At 45.9% G+C, this 6,191-nt stretch overlaps 1 protein-coding gene across 1 annotated transcript in view; it reads left to right on the forward strand.

Moving 5' to 3' along the window:
- The window catches only part of TENT5C (terminal nucleotidyltransferase 5C), a 46,485-nt gene extending 42,730 nt beyond the window's left edge, over positions 1 to 3,755 (forward strand). Inside the window, exon 4 of the transcript XR_011319738.1 lies at positions 3,259 to 3,755. The gene's annotated coding sequence lies outside the window, so the exon portion shown is untranslated. The remainder of the gene's footprint in view (positions 1 to 3,258) is intronic.
- The last annotated feature ends 2,436 nt before the right edge of the window (positions 3,756 to 6,191 follow it).

The raw sequence follows: 6,191 nt of genomic DNA on the forward strand, positions 1-6,191 counted from the left end.
AAAAAATCGTTTTTGCGTCTTCACATTTTGAGAGCTATAATTTTTCCACATTTTGATCCACAGAGTCATGTGAGGTCTTGTTTTTTGCGGGACGAGCTGACATTTTTATGGGTACCATTTTAGGGCACGTGACATTTTTTGATCACTTTTTATTACGATTTTTGTGAGGCAGAATGACCAAAAACCAGCTATTCATGAATTTCTTTTGGGGTTGTGTTTATACCATTCCATGTTTGGTAAAATTGATAAAGCAGTTTTATTCCTCGGGTCAGAATGATTACAGCGATACCTAATTTATTTTTTTCATGTTTTGGCGCTTTTATACGATAAAAACTATTTTATATAAAAAATAATTATTTTTGCATCACTTTATTCTGAGGACTATAACTTTCTTTTATTTTGCTGATGATGCTGTATGGTGGCTCGTTTTTTTGCGGGACAAGATGACGTTTTCAGCGGTATCATGGTTATTTATATCCGTCTTTTTGATTGCGTGCTATTCCACTTTTTAATCAGCGGTATGATAATAAAGCGTTGTTTTTTTCCTCTTTTTTTTTTTTTTTACGCTGTTCACTGAAGGGGTTAATTAGTGGGACAGTTTTATAGGTTGAGTCGTTACGGTTGCGGCGATACTAAATATGTGTACTTTTATTGTTTTTTTTTATTTAGATAAAGAAATGTATTTATTGGAACAATATATATATATATTTATTTATTTAGGATTTTTTTTTTTACACAAGTAAATATATATTTTTTTAACTTTTTAACATTGCCCCAGGGGGGGACATCATACTATAGTGTCAGATCGCTGATCTGACACTTTGCTGTGCACTGTGTCAGATCAGCGATCAAACAGGCACTGCAGGAGGCTTCCCGTTGCTTGCTCTGAGCAGGCGCTTGAAAGCCACCTCCCTGCAGGACCTGGAAGGAGCCCCGTCGCCATTTTGGATCCGGGTTCTGCAGGGAGGAGGAGGTAGGAGACCCTCGGAGCAACACGATCACATCGCAATGCTCCGAGGGTCTCAGGTAAAGTGCGCAGGGAGCTGTTATGAAAGGCAATTCAGTACCACAATGGACATAGCGGTCAGAGCACATACAGTGATCTGACAATAACCCAAAATCATAGAACGAGCTCTGAGACGTGGGAACTCTGCAGACCGCAATCCCTAATCCTCTCCAAACAACACTAGAGGCAGCCGTGGATTGCGCCTAACTCTGCCTATGCAACTCGGCACAGCCTGAGAAACTAACTAGCCTGAAGATAGAAAATAAGCCTACCTTGCCTCAGAGAAATACCCCAAAGGAAAAGGCAGCCCCCCACATATAATGACTGTGAGTTAAGATGAACAGACAAACGTAGAGATGAAATAGATTCAGCAAAGTGAGGCCCGACTTTCTTAACAGAGCGAGGATAGAAAAGGCAACTTTGCGGTCTACACAAAACCCTAAAGAAAACCACGCAAAGGGGGCAAAAAGACCCTCCGTACCGAACTAACGGCACGGAGGTACACCCTCTGCGTCCCAGAGCTTCCAGCAACAAATTAGACAAGCTGGACAGAAAAAATAGCAAACAAATAGCAAAGAAGAACTTAGCTATGCAGAGCAACAGGCCACAGGAATGATCCAGGGAAAAGCAAGTCCAACACTGGAACATTGACAGGAAGCCAGGATCAAAGCATTAGGTGGAGTTAAGTAGAGAAGCACCTAACGACCTCACCAGATCACCTGAGGGAGGAAACTCAGAAGCCGCAGTACCACTTCCCTCCACCAACAGAAGCTCACAGAGAGAATCAGCCGAAGTACCACTTGTGACCACAGGAGGGAGCTCTGCCACAGAATTCACAACAGGGAGCCCCCTCCCTGCGCGATTCTTCCCTATGCCACCGAAACTCTGTGATCATGTTTGATCGCAGTGTTCCGGGGGTTAATGTGTCGGGAGTGGTCCATGACCTCTCCTGGCACATAGTGCCGGATGTCAGCTGTAATAATCAGCTGACACCCTGCAGCGATCGGCCGCGCTCCTCCCGTGGGCGCAGCTGATCGCCCATGACGTGCTATGCCGTCCCTGGGAATTAAGTTAGTGTAGATCTCTGTTTATGTATAGTAAAAAAAAAAATATACAGTACAGACCAAAAGTTTGGACACACCTTCTCATTTAAAGATTTTTCTGTATTTTCATGAAAATTGTACATTCACTCTGAAGGCATCAAAACTATGAATTAACACATGTGGAATTATATACTTAACAAAAAAGTGTGAAACAACTGAAATTATGTCTTATATTCTAGGGTCTTCAAAGTAGCCACCTTTTGCTTTGATGACTGCTTTGCACACTCTTGGCATTCTCTTGATGAGCTTCAAGAGGTAGTCACCGGGAATGGTTTTAACTTCACGGGTGTGCCCTGTCAGGTTTTATAAGTGGGATTTCTTGCCTTATAAATGGGGTTGGGACCATCAGTTGTGTTGTGCAGAAGTCTGGTGGATACACAGCTGATAGTCCTACTGAATAGACTGTTAGAATTTGTATTATGGCAAGAAAAAAGCAGCTAAGTAAAGAAAAACGAGTGTCCATCATTACTTTAAGAAATGAAGGTCAGTCAGTCCGAAAAATTGGGAAAACTTTGAAAGTGCCCCCAAGTGCAGTGGCAAAAACCATCAAGTGCTACAAAGAAACTGTCTCACATGAGGACCGTCCCAGGAAAGGAAGACCAAGAGTCACCTCTGCTTCTGAGGATAAGTTTATCCGAGTCATCAGCCTCAGAAATCGCAGGTTAACAGCAGCTCAGATTAGAGACCAGGTCAATGCCACACAGAGTTCTAGCAGCAGACACATCTCTACAACAACTGTTAAGAGGAGACTTTGTGCAGCAGGCCTTCATGGTAAAATAGCTGCTAGGAAACCACTGCTAAGGACAGGCAACAAGCAGAAGAGACTTGTTTGGGCTAAAGAACACAAGGAATGGACATTAGACCAGTGGAAATCTGTGCTTTGGTCTGATGAGTCCAAATTTGAGATCTTTGGTTCCAACCACCGTGTCTTTGTGCGACGCAGAAAAGGTGAACGGATGGACTCTACATGTCTGGTTCCCACCGTGAAGCATGGAGGAGGAGGAGGTGTGGGGGTGCTTTGCTGGTGACACTGTTGGGGATTTATTCAAAATTGAAGGCATACTGGACCAGCATGGCTACCACAGCATCTTGCAGCGGCATGCTATTCCATCCAGTTTGCGTTTAGTTGGACCATCATTTATTTTTCAGCAGGACAATGACCCCAAACACCTCCAGGCTGTGTAAGGGCTATTTGACCAAGAAGGAGAGTGATGGGGTGCTACGCCAGATGACCTGGCCTCCACAGTCACCAGACCTGAACACAATCGAGATGGCTTGGGGTGAGCTGGACCGCAGAGTGAAGGCAAAAGGGCCAACAAGTGCTAAGCATCTCTGGGAACTCCTTCAAGATTGTTGGAAGACCATTCCCGGTGACTACCTCTTGAAGCTCATCAAGAGAATGCCAAGAGTGTGCAAAGCAGTCATCAAAGCAAAAGGTGGCTACTTTGAAGAACCTAGAATATAAGACATAATTTCAGTTGTTTCACACTTTTTTGTTAAGTATATAATTCCACATGTGATAATTCATAGTTTTGATGCCTTCAGTGTGAATGTATAATTTTCATAGTCATGAAAAAAACAGAAAAATCTTTAAATGAAAAGGTGTGTCCAAACTTTTGGTCTGTACTGTATATATGAAAAATAAAATAAAGAAAAAGTTAATTTTGTATACTTGTTGTGTTTAGGTTTTGTGATGCAGTGACTCATGTTACAGCCAGGGGGCGCTGTATGTGCTCCTCAGGATGCGCCCCGAGGCGTATCTGTAATGGTGATAATGAAACAGTGTTCGGCGTGATTGTAAATGGCCGGTATGTGTCGCAGAGGGAGTCTGCGCTGTAAGCCTGTAGTTTTGTTCTTGGACCTGTAGTCCCACAAGTATTTGTATTGTTAAAAGGGAGGCTTTCACGGTTAGTCGGAGAGCTGGGTGGGACTGGCTAACCACACACACCTCCCACCTATGGGGGGGTTACAGCTACATAATGTGATCAGAGTTTGGTCACATGTTCATAGTGTATGGATCTGAATGGTCAGAGTGTGAGGTCCTGTGAATGGCCTGTTTGTTGGAATGTCCTGGAGTGGACTGGATTCCTGGAAGCACATGGTGAGGCCATGGACTGATGGCCTGTGTGATGGAAGTGCCTGGGACTGGACTTCCTGAATAGCACACGGAGAGGCCTAATCTGCAGAGCCTGTGATGGCTACTGTGTTGGGGAAGCTACAGTTCCGTCTGCGGGTCTGGAATATCTGAAGTGCCCTGGTCACAAGGACGGTGATCCCAGTTAGGCAGCTTCCCTGGGATCCGGGACTGACAGGAGTCAGTGTGTGGAGCAGGAGCTCCTGTAAGGTAACTCCAGATAAAGTGGGATACGGGCAGAGACGTATCTGCCATTGGAACAGACTGTCAGTGCTTATGATGTTCCATTGATGTAAATAATGAACTGTTTGTGGTGCAGTTTATGATGTTTAATAAACCGGATAGACTGTTTTTGTGAGAAACTGTGCCTGAGTGCTTTAATCCCATTGCCAAGCGAGTGTCCCGCAACCCACTCAGGTAGCGCTATCTCACAGATTGTTGTGGGGTGAATGTGGTGGTGTAAGGGGGGGCTGTAAGGTAAGGCAGTGGGACCAGTAGGGTTTTGTTGCGTTTGCGGTGTTGTATAATATTCGGTATAGTGTAATATGTTTATCGTGTATATATTGTATATAATATTGTATATAGGACGGTGTGAATGTAGTTGGGGCTTGTATATAGTAGTATGAATGAAGCTGAGCCGGGGGTCTTACATGATTTTATACTATTATTTATTATTTTACGGGGGTATTCATGTACTTGTGGGTATTTTGTTTTTTTGCCTTATAGTTTTGTTTCCTTCATTTTATTAGAATTTTTCTTTCTTGTCCCTGATTTGTAGGTCATGAACTTTCTCCATTTTGTTTCCAATTCTGGTTTTATTTCTTTGTGATTTGTGTCGTTTTTTGTATTCTGATTGGAGTTTTGTTCTTATGTTTTGTTCTGTTGTGTTTTATTTTTTAATGTATCGTAGTTGTGTCACGTGAAGTATTTTTATATAATAGAAAATAACTACAATCTAGTCTATTACTTGCTGTTATCAGCCATTTCTGTCTGACTGCTGCATCCTGTGACTTGCACCTTCCTCTCTGGTGGGGGATCTTTCTGGCTGCACCTCTGCTTGCTGTCGGTGAATGTGCTGTGGCCGCAGTTGCCATTGTCCCGGACCTGTGCTACTCCCACCTGCTCCGGGTGACTCTCTGCCCAACAGGATCCATCATTCCTTTGTCACCTTACGATTGTTTGATTATGGCCGACCAGGAACACACAATAGGGAAATCACTTCCTCCGCGTCTCCAGATCTCCTGGTTATTTCCTCACTAATTGTCCTAAAACTGCAAGAAACCAGCAGACCCTGCAGCATCACTGATCACCATGGGGGGCAGTGCAGAGCACATCCTGGCAGGTACTTTAACCCTTTAATGACCAGGCCAAATTTGACCATTCTGACCAGTGTCACTTTATGGCACTGTGCCTGAGAGACGGCCAGTGTGTTAGTGTCCGCGGATGGTCCGTCCATGGGTGGTCCGTCCATTGGTGGTCCACAGGGGGACAGAGTCACCTCAGCGATTCCTGGTCGTGGCCCCGCAGAGATTCCCAATCGTGGCTCCTCAGCGATTCCCGGTCGTGGCCCCGCAGCGATTCCCAGTCGTGGCCCCGCAGCGATTCCCGGTCGTGGCCCCGCAGCGATTCCCGGTCGTAGCCCCGCAGCGATTCCCAATCGTGGCCCCTCAGCGATTCCCGGTCGTGGCCCCTCAGCGATTCCCGGTCGTGGCCCCGCAGCGATTCCCAATCGTGGCTCCTCAGCGATTCCCGGTCGTGGCCCCGCAGCGATTCCCGGTCGTGGCCCCTCAGCGATTCCCGGTCGTGGCCCCGCAGCGATTCCCAGTCATGGCCCCGCAGCGATTCCCGGTCGTGGCACCGCAGCGATTCCCGGTCGTGGCCCCGCAGCGATTCACGGTCGTGGCCCCGCAGCGATTCCCGGTCGTGGCCCTGCAGCGATTCCTGGTCC

Source organism: Ranitomeya imitator, chromosome 3 (genome assembly GCF_032444005.1).
Source record: "Ranitomeya imitator isolate aRanImi1 chromosome 3, aRanImi1.pri, whole genome shotgun sequence".
Taxonomy (NCBI): Eukaryota; Metazoa; Chordata; class Amphibia; order Anura; family Dendrobatidae; genus Ranitomeya; species Ranitomeya imitator.